This window comes from Patiria miniata, unplaced genomic scaffold (genome assembly GCF_015706575.1).
Source record: "Patiria miniata isolate m_02_andy unplaced genomic scaffold, ASM1570657v1 HiC_scaffold_5, whole genome shotgun sequence".
NCBI lineage: Eukaryota > Metazoa > Echinodermata > Asteroidea > Valvatida > Asterinidae > Patiria > Patiria miniata.
The window spans coordinates 19,155,521-19,176,697 of NW_024037072.1; the positions used below are offsets into that span (position 1 = coordinate 19,155,521).

A 21,177-nucleotide genomic window follows, 5' to 3' on the forward strand; every position below is an offset into this window, starting at 1 on the left:
GCATGCCAACTGTGAACGGGTTCACCTCACTGAAAAGTAAAACTGAATTAATGCTTCGACTTAACCTTTTTCCTCTTCAACTGGACCTCTCCGGCTGAGAATATTTGACCTAGTTGTGTTAATTAAGCTGGTCTACGGCATGTGAGTCCCCAAATAGATCAAGTTAAAAGTAAGCCTATAGATCTTATTAACTTACGCGTTAATAAGACAGAGTTGGAGGGCAACGGTTTTGTAAGGCGTATAGTTACTGTTGCGGGTAGGAAAGTTTTCCAGTTCGTTCGTGACGTCATAGGCGTAGAATTTTCTTGGTCAACAGAGGGCGCTCTCAGCGCGCCAGTATTGTCACATATTTTTGTCAAGTTTGTAGAAATCCGTCAAAAGGTTCCTTTGATTTTGCATCATTATTCGATACGCCCAATGTTGTGAGTACTTATAATTGTTTAGAGATTTAGATAAAGGGTTAAAGATAATTGTGTATAAAGGGGGGTAATAATTACGGTTATTAGATATAGTTATTTTGGGTCAACTTTTGGGGATAAAATTTGGGTAGAATTAGCGATGCACGTTTTATACACGTTTACTAAATAATGCACGTGACACATGATTCTCGCATCAGTTTCATCAGTTTATATGGATTACTGTCAACCAAGGTTAATTTCGGAGACTTGAATATTAATTTTAATGTAAACATTGATGTACTAAGGCACATACATGTAGTTTTTAATGAGGAAATAATTCACGCTAGACACAATTTCATGAGTTTGGGGATCAAATCAGTCGGTTTAATTCATTTAGTTCATATTGTAATTGATTCATTTATATGCAGGTACATTTTGACATAATTTTAGAGACTTATTGTATTTTTTGGTTTTATATTAATTGCAGATTGAACCGCATTCGCATTCGCATTCGCATTCAACTTCTGAGTGTACAAAACCCGTCACACATTTTGCTATTGGTACAATACATGGGAAACAGTTAAATCGTCATCAAAGGAGTCCTTTTTTGTTGTCATCCGTCACAGTTACAGATCAGCATGAGTAGTACATTCATGGTTACTACAGGGTGAGTAAGAAAACAAAGAAACCCAAACAGCAGGACTATTGTGTTTACAATCCCGTAACTTGAAAAGTATACGTAAGTGGTTTGAATGATTCCTGTACTATAAAGAAAGATTATTAATATGGCTTTCATATCCGAGATTTTCAAAGTGCTACGTGCCGAACTTCATTACAAAATGGTCCTGCCATTTGGGTTTCATTTTTTTTGACTCACTATGTAGATTAAAATGACAAAGAGCAGCCTCTGAAGCAACGCATGAGGTATGTATCGCGAAATCCTGATATATCCAGGTTTGGATCGAGAACGAGGGTTATGATGTTAGGAGGAGGTTCAGCAGTTACTATACGAGCTATTTTGTGTCCGTTTTCGTTTTGTGTGCGGCCCGTGGGCAAGTTTAGCCCTAACCCCTCAATCCGTCACTGACAGACAATAACTTTCGAAATAAGGATTTATGCGATCAGAGGGCGGTTTAATTCGGTCAGGTGGAAAAGTAGGGGGCAGCTATAGGCGCACGGGGAACATACGCCCCCTCCTGCTTGAGGCCTGTGTGCCTCCAACTTGTGTCCCCTCCCCACCCACATTTGGAGAAACAAAACCTACGTACTGTTTGGAATTACATGTACAAACAAACCTCCTGAGCTCCCCTACATTGAGTGCATTGAGTCTAGTTACCCTCTGCTTTGTCCCAATTTCGGTTGTCAGGTTCGGCTTTGGTAGATCATCTCTCTTTTTTGGATCCTTTGATCACCCTTGTTTATCGGGATCTGTCCCTTCTAATGATGACCCATTTAATAGAGTGCATGCCGCTTGCAGTATCGTATAGCCGAAACTTCTATTAGCCCAGATAGCGGCCTAAGCCATGGCCAAGGCTTGCTTACAGCAACACATCGCCTATAAAAAACTGTGCACGAGACCATCAGCAAATGCAGGCTAATCCATCTGCAGAATTGTGAACTGACAGGGAGCAAGCCCTTAAGTAATAATCACGAAATGCGATACATTAATTTCCACACACACAAATCGCGTGCTTTTACATTATAAGGGTGGAATTTCAAGTCAACGTTTGAAGCAAAATCGCGAGGCGCTATAGGGAGGAGCAGAGAAAATGATCCTCTGGTGGCTTCCACGTACGTCTAAGTAATCGAAATAATTATGGTATTGGGTGGAGCTGACCAATTTTTTTTACACGAGTACACGATTGGCGATCCTGTGGAAATCGTTTTACGTTCACCACATCAAAGCACACAAACATTGTGTTCACCGTCGATCGTGGACGTCCTATTGTCCCTCTTTTGTTTGTACTCTAACTTTTTAGGAAGACTCCCATTGGTTTTGTACACGACCCCAATCGCGGACGTATGCTGGGAATCGTGGACGATATTGTTCTCTTTTGTTCTCTGGTATTTTTCGTCCACGGCTTGAAAAGATGAACACGTACACTCTCCTCGTTACACACCATTTTAGCCTTAGTTGCTCTATTTGAATGCGACAAGTTCTAATGCTTGCCATTTTGCGTCACTTACGAATTAATATTTTGATGGAATAAACACTGTCACGTGACCAATCCCATTGCAGTATGCGAATCTAGCATATATAATGACGTTATCATATAACAACCAAAATGCAGTCGTTCTGCTTAATTTCTTAAGAGGGAATTGTTGCCGTCCCTGCATTACTATTGTTAGAATTTTCAGTTTTCTTGACATCTTAACTATTAAAGCATGTCAGTGGAAAAATAATTCCCGAATTGTCTGAAATAGGTCACTGCGGTTTTTTTTTGGACAATGCCACAATGAATGTTTGTATTAAGCTACAATATAAAAAAGAAAGAAAACTCTAACAAAAATTACAGTGTTCGAATAAAAACATATTCCTTCCGTAGGTTATTTACTTTTGTCGTGAATTCAATTAATATAGGTTCAGCCCGCTTTTCTGTCACGGCTATTATGCTTCACTTTCAATTCCAAGCTATATTCCACATCTGTCTTCATTATCAACGAATCCCTTCCTTCATTACGATCTAGGTGAACCGTTTCATTCAGCCAACGTGAGTAAGGAAGTATGTTCTCAAATCCATACATAATCCGCGTATGTCATCGTCGACAGAGTAAATGTAATTGCTGCATTACACTCTCGGTCGCTTCGATTTTTTACGTCCAGACTTTTGCTCTGGGCTGAAATCTCAAGGAAACTGTGCCAATCACGTCAGATAGTGTTCTCCCGTACAGTCACACCGTTCAATACTCACCAGGTTTTTAATTGAACGAGTGCAGACTAATCTGGCGGCCACAATTAGACGGTTATTGGTGAGGCGGCACCGCGCTGGCGCGCAAATCGTACGCGCAATCTCAGTGCTCCGTTGACCAATAATGGTACATGTATATTTACAAATTGCGAAAAACGCAAACGGAGTCAAAATATACAGAGTGAGAAGTGAACGCGTGTAACTCCATGCACGTTTTTAGTCGTGGTAGATACATTGGCCCTGTTTCATGGCGCCGCTAAGCCCTTAATTTATTTTTGGCAAATCGGAGGACTTTTTTTCAAAGAGACCGTACAAAGTAAACACGGCAAAAGGCACGCTATACCTCATGGTAGAAATTTGATTAAATGCGCATTCATAGAAAGAGTTAGCACAGCAACTATTAAGCAATTGAAATTGATCCCCAGTGTGGGGAGATCTGCGGTAATAACAGCATTGGTCTGAAATTACCTTAAAGTAATTTAATATAGCTCTATGGGAATTACTCAACCTCATTCTCATGGATACAATCTTGCGCCATGTTGTTTACCACCACGTGTGTGGTCTTCTCGAATGAACGCGCACGAAATCCAATAGTGGAGGATGCGAATGACTCTATCAACATAATTGATTTGTATTAACAATCGGATGTTTTGTTTAATGTGTTCAGGTCTATGGAGGGTAAACTCTTTGATGCATTGTGAGCTATTTTGCAATTCTTTCATTAAAGCATTTCCCGTAATTTAAATTAAAGTAGATATGATGGAACTATAACTATACAGTTTACAAATTACAGCTCCAAAGTGTATACGAGCCACATTGGCTTTCGTCAACCAAGTTATTGACCACCCCTGCCCCGATTTCAGGTATCATAAGCCTGAGTAGATAAATCTCATTTTCCAATTAATGCAAAGGACTGAATACATCCAAGGTCATGAGTTCCATTTTATGACTTTATTATATTTTTAATTGGGGTTCATCAGCTCTTAATTATTTTTTCTTGTTCTGTGACCATCAGATGTTGTCTCAGTAAACGATTTTAGGAATAAAGTATCAATAAAATAATAAAGGGTTTCATTTTTTTTCTCGCGGGGTAGGCCTATCAAGGAATAACACAGCAACTCCCTGGATTAGCGACTTACTGACTGCAACGACGGGCACAAGACGCGCGTCGCGTCTTGCGATTGTCTACGAGATAAGAACTGCGACGGGCGAGTTTTTATACGGGACGGCGTGCTAATCCGATGCTGTAAGGGTTTTGGGCTCTGCTTTTTGTCTATCAAGAAAAACAGTTACTATGCATGGATTTGGGCTAAATTTTAGCTCTGATCCGTCTCGAAATCCCTTGGTAAATTCCACACTGAAACAAAAACAAGAATGCTTATTATTCTCTGAAAATATTCAGGCATATTATAAAAAAATCGGCCTGTTAATGGAAAATAGACGCAACGGGACACTAGCTTGCGTTGAGCAAAGTTATAAAAACATCCCTTGTAGCAAATTCGAAAGTAACAAATACGCCAACGTCAATTTGATAATGCTACGTTTATATGGGCATAGTCCTTCAATCCGACTTCACTGCAACCTCCTGGCAATATCTCTGCTAATTCGTTTGACATCTGGCATCAGTTTGTTGTATACAAACCCGACGTTCTGTTGGTGGCTTCACACCCCCACTGAGATAACGCCGACACCTACATCGAATTTCTCAATTTGTCTGGCAATTATTACCTAAGTTGTGACAGTTATGGACGAGTTCCAAATTGAACAGCACATATAGGACCATTAGTTCGTGGGGCGGATGTAATTATAATGTGAGCTAAGTTGGGAGAAAAGTGGCACATCTTTGCAATGTCACTTGGTTATAACGACGTCTCGGTATTGGTATTGCCATCATGTTGATAAATTATGCTTTTATATGGAAGTACCTTACATATTCTTGGGACCACCAGTGCGGGAGTCGTCTGTTGTTCCGTTATAACAAATTACACATTTTTGTTTACCCCGTGAACATAGACATCGACATGGATCCGCCAACACAGGGATGGACAGCACAGTTGGCAGACCGCCGGTACGATTAGCTGGAGGTCAAACCCAGCTTCAGTCAATTTCTTTGTTCGAATTATAAACATAATTATAACGCACCTACTGGTTTTCCATTTTGGTTTATGTTAACAACCCCCCTCCCATTATTTTGGACTAGACAAACAAAACAGAAAAATTGTCGTCTACAGAAACCTGTGAATCTAAGTTATTACAAAGGACAGAAGAAGGAGCACTCAACAGTAGGCATTCCCCTAAACTCACGGGCGCTCCATCCTCTGGAAATCCCCAGCACATCTCCCCTACCCCTCCGCGGATTCTTGTGTGTCCTTAATCGAGTTTACGGCCACTAAATGCCATTAGGATCTTGCCTCCAATCTTTAGACTAAATATTTGGACGGGCAGGACGGCACTTGTTGTCGGAAGGGCGGTCCCCGAGGCGTTGTTGATCTCAATCTTATAATAATATAGGACACGAGACTTTGATTACGGAAGAGTTCGCGTTTACGAGATTTGTGGCGAAGAAAAGGACACCCAAAAGGCGAAGCATATAAAGTTTAACGCCAGTGTTTCCTTCCGTGTACAGGACATTCCATAGAACAATATACACTCTTAAAAGTCGAAGGAAAAGTCTTTCACAGTGGTTGTCCCGTACAGATATACTTACAGAAAAACAAATGAGCTGTTGTATTCTAATCATCTGCGAAACATTAAAGGAACGTCTTTTATGTGAAAATCACAAAACACTGCAGAGTGCACGTTTGGCTGTTTATTATACTCTGCGCGAATTCGCACGCGAGCCCGAATCCGTGACATCCAGCGAATAGCTAACCCATACCTATTCCTTCATTCGTTGGATCTTTAATCTTCAAGACAAGATAAGTTTGCGGTAGCACCATGTGAATAAATCTCTTTTGTGAGTATGTGTGGTTCTTAAAAGAACCGGAGGGTCTCAACGTTTCGAACAGTATGCTCTGCCTGTTGTCAGGAGAATGGCGACGGGCAGAGCATACTATTCGAAACGTTGAGTCCCTCCGGTTCTTTTCAGAATCACACATACTCACAAAAGACATTTATTCACATGGTGCTACCGCAAACTTATCTTGTCTTAGTATCTTTCCACCATGCAAACCTTCAAATTTAATCTTTAAGTCAATTAATAAACCCATCCACACATATAATCTAAATAAATAAATACATGTATATCAATCCTCTCAACAGCAACGAATACGAGTAACTGTACTTTTCTCAAACACACGTGATTTTTTTTGGGGGGGGGGGGAAAATAGGGAATGCCACACAAAATAAAAAACGGAAACAGCCGTAAGATCAATCATCAGCTAGGACCGTACCTGAAGCTCGAACACACGTGAAACTTTCTTAACGCGAAAACAAGACTGCCTTGAACTTCAATAACTCCTTTGAACAACGGACGGTCATCTTTAAAACTCATCAGCAAAGGCAGAACAATTGAGTAGGCCTATCCAACACATAGGGCAAGGGTACACCTTGACACTGCATATATCCGCTGTGAGGACGGGAAGTGAACTTTGAGCTTAGGTTTCGATTCGATTCTAGTCTGAATCGCCACGAAGATGTGTTGCGTACGTTCACGCACTCAAAGACGGCAGATCATAGAAAAACATTTAAATATAATGCACACTTAATCTAAGCAGATATATATACTCAAACTACATTCCCACATTAACTATTGATACAACCTAGAACCCTTTCCAGTTGACACTGATACATTGACAGTTGGAGCTATGTTTAATACAGCAGCAAATACCAGACTTATATTTCTCGAGGATTAAATTTTGTGTGTGCGTCAGAACACAAGGCGTAACAGGTACGGTATGCGAAAAATACCAAACGGCCGCGCGCACTAAAGAGTTTGCGAAAACGCACTGAGCCCAAATTATACAAAATGCATTTTGCATAGAATTGTAAAGATAATGTCCCTCACTCCATCGCCTACAATTTCCTAAAGAGTGACCTTGTCCCGGCAGAATCAAAATACATCTGACAAAAGAATGCTGTCATGCACGTTGGTGTATTTTCTTAACTGAAAATTCAATCAATACATCAAAATACGAAAATCAATATCAAGGGAAGGCGCTCAAGTTGAAAGATCGCTGCACGATAATTGTTATTTTTTAAAGAAACATTCACAGGTTACAAAGTGGTCAGAATATTTATGTATAAAATAACACAACTGAAGTGCGGGTACCGGCATTTTTTTCAGGATAATGGCGTTTTTTGAGGGGCAGTGTATACTGTGAATAGAAAACAAATCTGGAAAACACGTTAGGTGACGGTCAAGGTTGTTAGACAACTGATTTTAGTGTTGATGGGTGGGGAGAGAGGCATGGAATTCTTTTCATTTTTAACACCGGCCCAGTGTCACACATGCATGCGTGAATATCGCGTTTTCGCATGGGTGGCGATCTGGGGGAAGAAACGGGCGGATAACGGTCCCCTGAAACATTTTGTGGTAATGCTCTCCCATAACTTTAACGCAGCGCATGTTATTTTCACAGCGTTGTGGTCAAGTGGTTACGGTTCTCGACTCACGTGCTGGGGTACGTGGGTTCTAACGGAGAACATGGTGCCTGTGTTCTTGGGCAAGACACTTTACTACAATTGCACTGATCTCGAGCTGCTGTAAAAAAACTGGTCACATGGTCTGAACAGGGGTAATTTTTGAAGTGCTTTGAGACATTTGGATATAACATAAAAAAACACGTTGTTGTTATTATTATTATTATTCAAATTGTCTATCGCCTACAAACGTTAAACTATAGCTCGAATATGCGACGGTGTACTTCCGTTGAGGTACCCCTAAACACACACGCGTTTAACTAGAATTAAATGTGAATTTACTAATTACCAAAAACATGCCTTTCAAAAGGCAAAAACGCTCACAACGGAATATAATTTTCTCCTCATCACTTACACTGACCACCCCTCACCTCAATATAACACTTCCACTATGGCGGTATAACCATATAACTTAGACTAGTTCCCCCAAAATTCCTTAAAATTACCAAATCGTGGATCCTAAAATTTGGTATCCCTTATTAAATTAACCGCAAAGGTAATTGATTTAAATGATATTGTCTCGATGTCTGAACCGACTTTTTTTTCGAATCAAATCGCCAGAGAATTTTGTGAAAAGTAAAGATGATTAGTCGTATTATTATTAGCTATGCATTGTCTATGGTCTATCCGGAATTCAATTGTTTCCGGCATAGAGAATGTGATCAGAAACGGAGAGCGATAATTGTGTTTGTTTGTTTGTTTGTTTGTTTGTTTGTTTGTTTGTTTGTTTTTTACAAAAGCGTGATTGCCGGTACACAACATAGCAGTGGCAATAACATGCTTTATTAATGAGAGTATTGCGAGTGTATTGTAGTCTTAACTGGAAGGGGATTTGGCCATTTGCGGGACTTAATTTTTGTAAATTTATTTCATTGGACGTGGTAAAACTGGTACAATGGTAATATGTGGAAGTCTTCCTGTAAGAGAGTTTGCACCACGACCACCGCCTGGACCTCACAAAAGTCGCTAAATATTTTTATTTCACACCACAGTAGCCCAGAATATGTTACGAAATAGTAACATAGTTCTAGTATACAGCAGTTCGGTAACACCACCTTAGCAGCTCTAGCATACAACGCACTTCGTGGGTATTTGGTACGGTTATATTAGGTTCGTGCGATTCACAATCAGTCGATTAAATATTCACCTTTTTACTGACAAACACAGCTAAGTTATGAGCGGCAGTTCTAACAAAAAATAGGTGATATTTTAGAAACGTGAAGACTTTTTTTCTTGCACCACAGAAATGCTGAATTAAGTGACGGGTTTGAACCCCACTCCCTTGAACGCGTCCCCAAACAAAAGAAAAGAGAATAGAAAATGAAGATAACGAAGAGGAAAATGTGGCATAATATACTGTCATTAAATGGGGCAAGATAGAGGATAGCTTTGATGTCTATTGTATGATCATGTATACGTGCTTTATAATGACATGCAGCACTGTTCATCATTTTCTATATCTGCAGTCTGCAGTGATGGGTCAATTTCAATGTTTGCCCCCGGAAAAACAGATCAATCTTTGGCAACCATGGAACTTTGTCGCTCGGTCCTGCGTTACAAATTGCATTGATCGAGGCTCCCAAAATATATATGTACTACAACATTTTCAGTAGAGTAGGATTACTGTTGAAGTTTTTTCAGCAGTTAAAGCACGCACATAGTCAATTTTAACCTTTTCATCAATCAACTTTGGACACTAATCGCGTCCTAGCTCTCAAGTTGGAGAAAACGGCACGGCGTTGCTGGAACGAACCAAAAGTGGTTGCTGATTTAAAATAATTGCGGAACGTGGAAACCATAATGGCTCGGGTGTATGCACTGAACGAAACTCTTCACGGGATAATTCAAAATTATTTGCGAGTCGCGTTCTCTAAGGACGTGTTGGCCATTTATTACACCAAGCATGATCGGTCTTTCTCTCTAGCACGCACTTAAAAGATATTAAGAACCATAACCATCCTCCGTGAAAGAAATGCCTTATTTGCAGAGAACAATTTGGGAAAGTTTCCTAACGGCAATTTGGTGGTTGAGAACAATTTTCTAGGTGATTTCCAACTTTATTGGAAATGTGTCTCACTAAGGATACTGTATTTTATCCAAAATGTTTACTATTATTTCTATATAATTTTTTGAAAAACAAAAGGTGGAGTAAGACTCAGAGACAATTGGGGACCGGGGACAAACTCTATTTATACAATTTTATCCGAGTATTATTCGACACCTTTTTCAGCAGCATGATTCCATCTGCCATCGACTGTCATTTCTTTGTCTTTGGTCGATTCATGTATACCGTCGTCAGGGAAAAATATATGTCATCCAAAGTTGTCATTTCTCCTCTGTGAAAGATGGGCCTTGCCTGTCTACGGTGCTTTACGATGTTGCTCATCCAAAACACGGCAAAAATACAAACAAATAATCAAACAAACAAAGTATTAACATCTAGTATGATCGACTGAATTGGACCCAACTTGATCGGTGTTCAGCTTACCTTTAAAGCAGACTGCGGACTGCGGCCTAGAGATGCCTGGGTGGTAACTGTATCGTGTTAATCAGTCACTATCTCCACTCCAGTCGACTCTGGGTTGACAACCCGCGGCTGAACAGAAAGACCACGGTGCCTGAACTCCACTAGTTCCCCTGCGGTTACCGTCCGATTTCCAAATGTCTAGAGGAAAGACAGAAGTGTTTTGATATCAATGCTATAGCGGGAATCGCATTCTATCTGAATATGACAGCGTGTCTTATATGCCACTTCACACCACGTCGGTGCATGCGTTGAGAGTGCACGCGCAACATCATCATTATTATCGACCGCAGTGGAATCGGGTCCAGAGGTTAGCCGTGTTTCCAGCCTTCCGTAACTCGTCCGCGGACGCATCAGAATTAATTGATGAAATTGATCCCAGAGTCCCATGTATATCGGAGCGAGTGGCGACGTACGGTCGCCGCATATCATGATTGCGACTGTAGACTGGACTAGGCTAGGCACTGGAAAATGCAGGTTTGTGGTTGGTTGCTCCAGCACATAAAGGGCGGGGCTTCAACCAGTGCGAGGTGATTGCTGGAAAGCAAAATGTTGATTGCTATATTTAAAGCTATTATCTATTCAAGGAACACATATTTCAGAAAAAGAAATAAGCAAAACCCAGGCATCATTGAATCCCTTTGTAACAGATAGGTTGTTGCATTTGATATTCACAAATACAAAAAAGAAAGTCTCGATTTAAAGGATCCATGAGATAAATTTTTCTTAGGAACACATTTTGTGCAACTTTCTACTCCGGGCCCCTTAAGTGTACGCAACTAGTTGACATCCCTTTTTGGTTATTAAGGCCCCCTTTACACAGGGCTGCGATCTTTGTGCCACCTATGAGCGACCGAAAACTGGCCAGGACGCTCAATGGTCGCCTAAACCCAGAAAATCATGTTTCTATGTAACTGCTCCAGCGATCCTTGTGTGCCTCCTTTGAACCACCAAAACTGCAATTTTCAGTCATTTTCATGTCGAGCTACAAGCGACCTGTGCGTCCACTGAGCCACTTGCCTGCCTCCCCTGTGCTTTCCCCGTGTAACCTACGACAACTAACGTGATTATAGGCAACATAGGCGACCCTGAGCAATGTTTGGGCAACCATTGAGCCTCCCCTGCCTCCTCTGTGCCATCATCGGCGACCAACGGCAACTATTAAACGGCGATCACTGGTCGACCATTCGGCCATGCTTTTGCCTCCTAGGCGACCTTTGAGGCACAAGGGAGGCAGAAGCATCGCCCAGATTGACGGTAAAATTTGAAACAGAACGGATGTATTACGTGGCGACCATTGGCCGACCATTGTGCATCCATTCTGCAACCACGGCAATGCTTGTGCCTTCCTTCTGCCTCTTTTGAGCCACCTTTGAGCAACCAACCTCCTCGGCGACCTTTGTGCGACTGTTTTGAACATGTTCACAAATTTACGGCGACCATGGCGTCCACGGCGATGTCTGAACATCCTGTGTACCACCTTCGAATGACCTAGGCAACCATTTCGGCCTCCTTTGAGCCCCCAATGGCGACCAGGCCAGTTTTATGGTCGCACAAGGGGGGCCCAACGGTCGCAGCCCTGTGTAAAGGGGGTCTTAATTTAATTGAAAAGTGCGCTTCTTTAAACATTAAACTCACATTTCATGCTCATTCCGAAAAAGATGTCATTTCAGGAAGACAAAATTCAGTTAAGGGGTTTTCTGTTCAAACTGTGAACCCAAATAATTGCTCATTTAAAACATTTGCGAGAAAAGTATGCTCATTGGCTTGCTGCCATGTGTACTGACACAACAACGAATCACCAAAGAAAACTTACATTCACGACAGCAAGATGTCCATAATTCTGGCAACTTTTGATGCTGAAATAGCCGTAACATTGAGGTGTCTGCCAGAAATGACATGACACGTTTGCTATGGATATGGATATTCAAAAAGGCACTAAAATACCCTGAAAATTGCCAAACGAAAATTTAAAATAATGTTAAATGGGACACATAAAGGTGCATTTTCAAGGATTGCATTTAAATAAAGTGCGTTGCATGGGCCCTTTTAAGTCACAGACTTCCTTAGAAGTTCCTGCTTTAAATTCATGACATTATACAAGCCCATATATTTTTCAACACACATTTTTATTTGGTATATCATAATTCAAACCTGTTTTGGGAGAAAACATAGCACTCATATAATTCTGACGCTATATCATTCGGGGGAAAGTGCCATGGCAAATGCTTAGATTAGCGGTGAAAACAAACAGAAGATACTCAAGACGCATTTTCCGAGTGGCTGCTCTAAGCACACAACTCTGGCATGATTACACACGGTGAGCACGTAGCGGTCAAGATGTGTTTTTCTTGGGGGCAAGTCCCCGATAAATGTACCGTGGCGAATGGGGGGGAGAAGAAGAGAGCAAGTACGGGACATGCCAACGCGCCGTGAGTGCGGGACAAACGAAAAGCGCGCGGTACGTGACGGGAGTCGAAGTTCGAAACAAGTTTGGTAGATTTGGTGAACTTTGGGTCCCGCTGAATCGATGATAGGCCTTAAACGATACCAACGAAGTGAAAACAGATTGTTGTAAGAACATCGTTACAGCCTAAGGCATGGGCATCTGATTTCCACACTTGCCAACCATATAGAGAAAGAAACAGATAACAAAATAGAGTAGACCTTGTGATATCGTTAATTTCATATTGCAAAATCCCCAATTGACATTTACTTACGATTTTGGAACCAGCAACACTTTTTCGACCAAACTGCAGAGCAACACCGCCGACAAGCTTGACTTAATATTAAATCGAATACAATATTTCTGTATGTTTTATCTTACAATATTCGGATGGTATATATAGACCATGTCGCAGTTGTTTACAAAATTGGATGTTGTGATGACGTGATTCCAACTTTAAGCAAACGTTCTTTTCTGCACTGCATGTTTATCTACGGAGCTCTAGAGGTGCCATCCAAGGTGTTGAGATCCTGACATACTTTATTACGGGATGACAGCATCTTACACGTAAAAGGTCGACATCCTGAGATAATTTATATCGGGATGACGTCATCCTAAGAGTCAAATGTCCACATCCTGAGATAACTTCGAATGCTGTTTAGTGGAGTTATGAGAAGGTAATCCTACTTTCAGGATGTCGTCATCCCGTGATGTATTTTCTCAGGTTGTCGACACCCTACTCTTGGGATGACGTTATCCCTTAATAAATTATCTGATGATGTCGACATCCTACTTTGACGTTGTCATCATAACGTATCTCAGGATGTTGACATCTCACGTGTGATGTAAGATGCGGTCATCCTGTGAAAAGTTATGTCAGGATCTCAACATCTTAGAAGGCACCTCCAGAGCTCCGTATTTATCTCTTAAAATATGAATGTTGACATGTCCAAACTGTTAAATGTGGGCCAAATACATTCAATGAATTCTTAAAATGTTTGGGTTGCCCGTGGTTGCATGTCGGCATGACGTCACAGACAACATGGTCCAGGTGTGTCTCTTACTTAAGTCTTAAATAAATTCTCTAAAAACAATAGTTTCTGTGTACAGCAAATCTTTTGTCAGTGCTGTAAATCATGTTTTATGCGTGTGACAAACACAAGAACCATTCAGTAGCAAGAAAATCTCAACCGGATCAGTTCGGCAAATCAAATATCCCGATAACACGACCTATTATTATGATGAAGAGGAGATCACCTTAGTGACATGACGTAGGGCTTCCTTTCTATCCATTCTGAGCTGCACGGAGACAGATGGTTTTTGCAGAAATGCATCTATCAGAAAGTCCTTGAGACCCCCGTCTCCGATGCTCCGACCCACTTGAGCACAAGCTCCTTACAGACGAGTCAATATTGCCTGAGGCAAAACAAAAACGTCTTAGCAGACGAGGAAGACAATTCCAATTTTCATTGTGATCTCCAGCATAGAGGGCTCAGGCAAAAAAAACACCAAAGCATGTAATTTATTATTGATGGGAGATGTTGATTGCAATCTGTTTGCTAATAAATCTGGCGTCACAAATGTTACATGCTATACCAAGAGTTTTTGGTATTAAGTTGAATACGGTGGTGTACTTCATCACATTCAAGAGTGGCAAACTTTCAGGCCCTACAACAGTCTGGCGAGTGTTTCCTCAGTGCACATTATACAAGTATTCAACTGAGTATACATGTGCATTTAAATTCTCAAAAATATTTCAATGGTCTCATTTTAATTTTTATGTTAGTTTTTTCTCCAGATTTATATACACAAAAACGAAATTTCTCCAGTCATCGACACATCGGGCCGAAATGGAATTTCGGCCCGATGTGTCGATGACTGGAGAAATTTCAGATTACATTAATCGTCTTTTTATCCGTTGGGGCCAATTATAGTTGTTTTTTGGCCAAATTAGACGAGTTGCAATTCAGATAAGTTTGGAGCAAAACCGTACAGGCTTACTTGAGCCCCATGTTATTAGCAATAAACAGACGTACAGTACTTGTCTGCTATCGCCGAACTCATTACTCGGTGAATCCAAGTATTAGGACCTACTTTGAAACTAAATCAGCTGAAATCGAATAAACCTGCCTACCGTCCTTCCGTTACGGAAGTGAACTTGTAATTAAGGGATGGCAGTATCAATTTACACGATAATTAAATAGCTTGGTAGTAAAAGCTAGGTCAGTAAAGGCCAGGGCTGCAAACAAAATTAAGTGCACGTCCATCTTTTATGCTTAGCCCCGTTGTCCATATTTTTTCTCTAATAGGTAAATGCCGTACAATTCAATCAATCCTAGTTATCCAATTGCCCCTCTTGTCGGTTCAAGGTTGTTATTCACACTGAGCGCAAAGCCGAATGTAGGCCAACGATATTCATCATAGTAAAATGCCATGATAACAATTTCTTCTTGCCCAGGACAATTTCTTTTCACTGACCCCAAAGCGCACTCAGAAAATATCGCCAGTGAGAGAAGACGTGTGAAACTAGTCAACAGATCCTATATCACGTGTCCCTTATTGATATCCTATTTATACAATAGACAGTATTTTCATATGAAAAGCAAATGTAGTTGTGCTCATAGACCATGAAATTACCCCATATAGGACGTGTTGGTGCGTTTAATTAAAGTCCGGTATCTCTACTGCAAACCGCCAGCTATCTTCAGTAGATAGCAATTCAAACTGATGAACGAGGTAGACATAATGTGCATGTCTACACGACAAATGCATACGAATCAATTCACAAGCGGCATGTCTTTTTTCTCTTCCGCGAATTTTTCTTTTTGCGGTCGGCTCGCAAACGACACCGATATTCGACTGGTATCCTCACCCGTCTTTGACAAGACGAAGTCGACGACCCCCTGGGGAACCGCCGACCGTACAATGTGGCCGCACAGTCAATACTCCAACCAGATAAAAAGCAAATCGGCAGGGCCAGCCGCGGTCGGTGCGGAACGGCCAAGAGGCTGGCCGTGTTGCGGGGCTTGTGGTCGAGGGGCCCGTAGGGACAAGCCTTCAAATTATTATTTCGCCGGCCGAAGCAAGCAGTCGACTTGAAGCCCTGACTGGGGCTTGTTCTGAAGGAGTCATCCGATGTAAGCGAGGTGTCTCCCGTTACACGGATTTTAATTGCGTGACGGCTTTCAGGGAGCCCTGGGAGAGACGTACACACCCGGACTGAATTCGGACTTGTCGAGACAGCCCCCACTGGACCGTCTGTATTTGCTAGGTATCTCGTCAGGAATTTAGAACTTCAATTTGAATATACGGACGTTGCAAATAATTGCCTACGTTTCTAGCAGAGAGGAACAAACTGTCAACAAAATGTCGTCTAACATTTCATGAGACAATATCACACGTCAGAAAGACTCAGGAGAACATAGTAGGCAATAATCTCGAGTATCTCCAAAAACTGAGCCCAATTTCATAGTACTGAATAGCTTCACAGTAAGCAGAACAGTTGTGCTTACTATAGCAACAAAAAATCATGCTGCTGCTTAAGCACTATTCCGGCATGCTAACGGTTGCGCGCGCATGAAGATTTCTATATATTGTTACGTCACTGATTTAAGCAAAGTTTTCTTCTGGAGTAAAGCGTGCTTTTGCAGTGCTTACTGCTTAACGGTCCCTATGAAATAGATAGAGGCTCGGTAAGCACAAAGTCGGCTGTTAGGCAGCGCTATGAAATTGGGCCCAGTTCCTTAACTCACAAAGACGTCGCGGACCAAGTATATCCGATAGGGAATTGAATGCAAAATATAGAAATTGCACGCTTTGATCAAATGAACAATTGAATATCTATGTATGACAATGGACCTTTTAACTGTGTATAAAGGAAAGCAGACCTTATTGGAATGAGAATCCATAATCAAGTCCCTCGTCCACTCCCAAGTAACTTAAAAAGAAGAAGAAAGATTCAAGAAAATAGAGTTAACATACACGCTAAAAAATGAACCGACTTAAACATTTGCAAAATCATACGACCAATCATAAAACGATTGATTTCATCACAAAGAAGACCTTCCCTCTGAACAAAGCCCTGAAGTTCTGCTCAGGTCACTGTCCTCTTTTTAGTATGCAGCAAAGCAGCTTAGGATCATAGCCTTGAGACATTGTGTCAAGACGGCGTTTCCCGATGAGACACAGAGCAGTGCGTCAAAGCAATCCACAACTAGCCACATTTCCGAGCGTCCCCGGACGGACCAAAACTTTCTTATCAAATGCCGCCTTTGACAGACTTTTGTTGTGCTACAAATATAACAAGTTTGCTGAATGCATGACAAAACTTTCTTGCCTGTCATGAATGTTTACCTTTTTTCTTTGCTTAAACGAGGTTATTGCAATGCACTGTGAGGTAGGATAAAAATCTCGTGTGGGTGTCAGATTACGACGACTGTCACTTGCAGAGTATTAAATCCTGGATCGCAAGATAGCGTGGTATGTTTGCACACGTCCCCAGGTCCTCCTGAATTGACGAGTTGGAAGGATGTCAAACCATATGGTCAAACAAGAAATGTCCTTCCACCATGACTTTACAACTCGCTTTTTGAAACTTAGACTTCACGATTTCGAATCAACAAGCACTGGTGGTGAATACAAATTTCGCATTTTATGAATATTCCCCAAATCTCTTCACACTTTATTGACAGTGACTTGTGTAATGGATGTCAAACAACTTAACTTCACGATATCAATTTACCAAGCGCTGTTGGTGAATACGAATTGGGCATTTTATCACACTTTTCTCTACACTTTTGCCTACACTCGTAAACAGTCGTCGGATAAGCAGATACGACATAATTCTCTATCACGCGTACCGTCTTTCTTACAGAGGCAAACTGATATTGTCATTACGAAGACAAATTGTTTTGTTCGATAACGGGGCTGCACATCCAGCTCTTGGCCTTGTAGGAAATTACAGTTCTGTATTGAAATGTTCACCGTAACAAGCCGTGGAAAGCAGACACACAATGAGAGCCAAAATGAAGGGGAAATTGTTTTTGTTTTTGGTGATGATGCTGCAGCCGGGAAGGGAAGAGCAGGGATTGGATTTGTTATGTCAGCAGTGTGCGGCAAATCGAAGATGGAACAAATTCAAGCACTGCTTTACATGCTGCTTTCGCAAAACTGCATAAATTACTGCTTACGCGGTGGCCTACGTAACTGAAGTCCAATTTGCTGGAGGCGGGACCCTTGGAGGTCTTCATTACCTGGAGAAGCTCTTACATGGTTTGGTCAAATATTTATTATTTTAGTTTTCGAATTCTAGAGCGGGGACAGACGGAGACACGTACGTAGGCATGGACCTCGAGCGAGGAGATGCCCCATAGCCCTCTCAATACTCCAATGTGCGTCTTATTGTGTTTCTAAACTTTCTATTATTTTAAGTAATCATGTATCCCCCCCCCCACCCACAAAAGAGGAAACTAAAACACTTAATCCTTATAAAATGGAATGTCGACGTAGCAATTCACGAACATAGTATGAGTTTGTTTCCTCCGCTCCTAAAAAGGCCTGCACAATCATTCCAATTGTGGAAAAAAATGGAAATTCAGAGAAAAAAACTTGGTTCGGATTTGGCCGCGTGCGAGTTACTTGCGGCTTGAAATCATTCGCATGCGTTTATGCGACGGAAGCCGCTTCCCATATGTACACACGCGTGTTGCTGCCGATCATAATAGCCAAGTATAACTCGGACGTGGCCTTTCATTCCACTGCACAATATAACCTGCATTGAGGTTATCCAGAGAATGAGGCATATTTCTGGTACAGACCGTGTGGAACATTCTGCAACAAAGAATGCTGTTTTGCGCTGCAATTTTAAAAGATCACAATATAAAGGTGCTGATTGCGAAGGGAATGGCGTTGACTAGCAACAATCACCGGTTAATGAGATGCAGTTAATTAATGTAATATAATGTAACTATGTATTAAGTACGTATGTTTTTCTAAAAAATGTAAACAATGTTGCGAGAAATAAAAGCGCTAGACGCAATAAATGAAGAAAGAAAGAAGAAGAAGAAAAAAAAAAGAGATGCAGTTTCTAAATCAACATGTAGGAAGACACGCGACACGTGTTTTGTTTGTTGTCGGTCCCAGCTGAACCAAACTACAGACGAGGCCAAGATCGAACGTTTGCCTCGAAATAATTGGGTGCACATTTTGCAACCTAGCTGTTCTGAAACCTATATTAAAGCGTGAACAGAACATCAAATGCGCTTCGAGGCGGCCAACAACATCAATTAGCAAATAATTCACACACGAAAGTTAAATATAAAACGTGGATAGAAACTCTTTGCATGATCGCAGATCATACACTTGACAAAAAGTAGTGTTATCTTATAGTAAATTATGGGGTTTTTTTGTAATGAAGAAAAAAATGTTGTGTATTATCAACTTACCTTCTCAGACTGGAAGAGAACGACTGTCAGGAAATTGGTGTCATATCATAGCATAGCCACCAGCCGACTATAAAAACCAAATACTCCACAATTTCACAGACTGTCTGACTGTGCAGGCAGTCCGAGGGGCGGACCTGGAGTGACACGTTCTATTGCACTAGCCTCATGCCGTGTCGGTCTTGAAGTGTCTTAATTCGTCCAGCCGGTGTGGTACATAATTTCAACATCTACCCAAGTCCGGTGACTTTAATTTTCCATCTACAGACTTGAAGCTACACGTGTGTCTATTATCCCAATTAATGATTCTTCATTGTGGCGTTGTACCGAGACATGCGCAGTACTGTCAAACAGGTCCAGTTCATCCCCGATTATGCTCACTTACAAGACACAAAAACCGGCAACCTTGCCCCCAGCGACATCCACAATCATGAGGCGTCCCTAAAGACGAGGTTGAGGCACTCAAGTGGGTACATCATTGGGAATAGGCGGTGGAAATTGCAGGAATCCAATGGAACCATCAAAACTAACCGTATCTTAGTTGGTTGGGATTGGTTAAGTACTTTCGCTGTGAATTGCTTTCCAATGGCCCATCTTCTGGCCAGTATGTCTTAAACCCCGCACTCGTGAAAACCACAGACTGTGTATAGGGAAAGGGTGATTGATGTATTTCGGATTTTTGTAAGACTCACGAAGTAATATGGAAGAAAGGTGAAGCAACGGAAACCCCACATTATTCCATGATTGACGGAGAATCGATTAAACACACACTCGTGCAACATTTGGTTCCAGAATTTTCCGGCGTGTTATCGATAATTACAATATTTGCTTTAAACGTCGAGTCCCGAAGTATCGAATATATTCCTTTTTGCGCAGTACGGCACTATATCCTGAATTATTTTCTGAACCGTCCATCATGCAGAAACGCGTACATCTGTTTGCTCTGTGCAAATATAGCTGCACTAGAGGGACAGACGCGGTAAACATTTATAAGTAGCTCTCCCCAGTCAAAAAGAGAGAGGACAATTTGCATATCAGAAACATTCGTGGCCTCGAATGTACTTTACACTCATCGAATCGTCTCCGTGACTCAAGGCGGAATCCCTATATGGGCCCACAGGTCTTACACTTTACTAAAAGACAAAGATAACAAAAAGACAGAGCTGCAATTTTCAAGGAACCTTCTTGTTGACGTGCTTTAAGCATTCTTTCTCATCTGTGACTTGCCTAAGCGTCGTGAAGGCCACTGTAAGTCTCGCTGCCCTATCATTATCATTTCATTGGAGCTCTTCACTTTGTCATATCAGTTTTGATTTTTTACTCATTGTAAAATGAATTTGTTTATCAATCATTGGTAAATTGGACTTGGAATCGACAAGCCTTGTCATATTTGTTCCCCTACCTTTGATGTATTATCTTTATTTTCATATTTTTAGTCAAAGTGCCAGTTCGAGCGCGAACTATGTGGTTGACCTTTATGCCATGCAACTACTATACTCGAGCGCCCGCAATAGGCCTTGTCCAAATGGTTTACAAAACTGGTGTTGCCGTATGATGCAACTTAAAATCAAATTTGTCTTCTCTTCCGTGCGTCTTAAAAATATTGGTGATTCAACGGTATACAGTGTCCAAAATCATATTGGGGGAAAAGCGTGAAAGAATGATACTTGGGTGGCTTTGATACCTGCAGGCAACCAACAGGCACGACATCACACTCACAGGTGGTCTACAGTCGACTCTTTGGGACCTACCAAGGTTGCTTTTAGGTCGCATCGCAGATTACCAATAGTCTGAGGATCAGCCATTCACGTATACCGTG

At 41.4% G+C, this 21,177-nt stretch overlaps 1 protein-coding gene and 1 long non-coding RNA gene across 4 annotated transcripts in view; one reads left to right on the top strand and one right to left on the bottom strand.

Moving 5' to 3' along the window:
• The window catches only part of LOC119742015 (gonadotropin-releasing hormone II receptor-like), a 59,576-nt gene that overhangs the window by 2,966 nt on the left and 35,433 nt on the right, over positions 1 to 21,177 (bottom strand). The window contains exons 1-2 of one of the 3 annotated variants that reach the window (XM_038218021.1): positions 19,362 to 20,320; positions 10,437 to 10,613 (exon numbers count right to left, since the gene is read on the bottom strand). The gene's annotated coding sequence lies outside the window, so the exon portion shown is untranslated. Of the gene's footprint in view, positions 1 to 10,436; positions 10,614 to 13,192; positions 13,388 to 19,361; positions 20,321 to 21,177 lie in introns of those variants that run through there. The other 2 variants (XM_038218023.1, XM_038218022.1) reach the window with 2 other exon arrangements.
• LOC119742016 lies at positions 255 to 983 on the top strand. The gene is made up of 2 exons (XR_005272802.1): positions 255 to 422; positions 886 to 983. It is a non-coding gene; the product is annotated as an uncharacterized LOC119742016 (long non-coding RNA).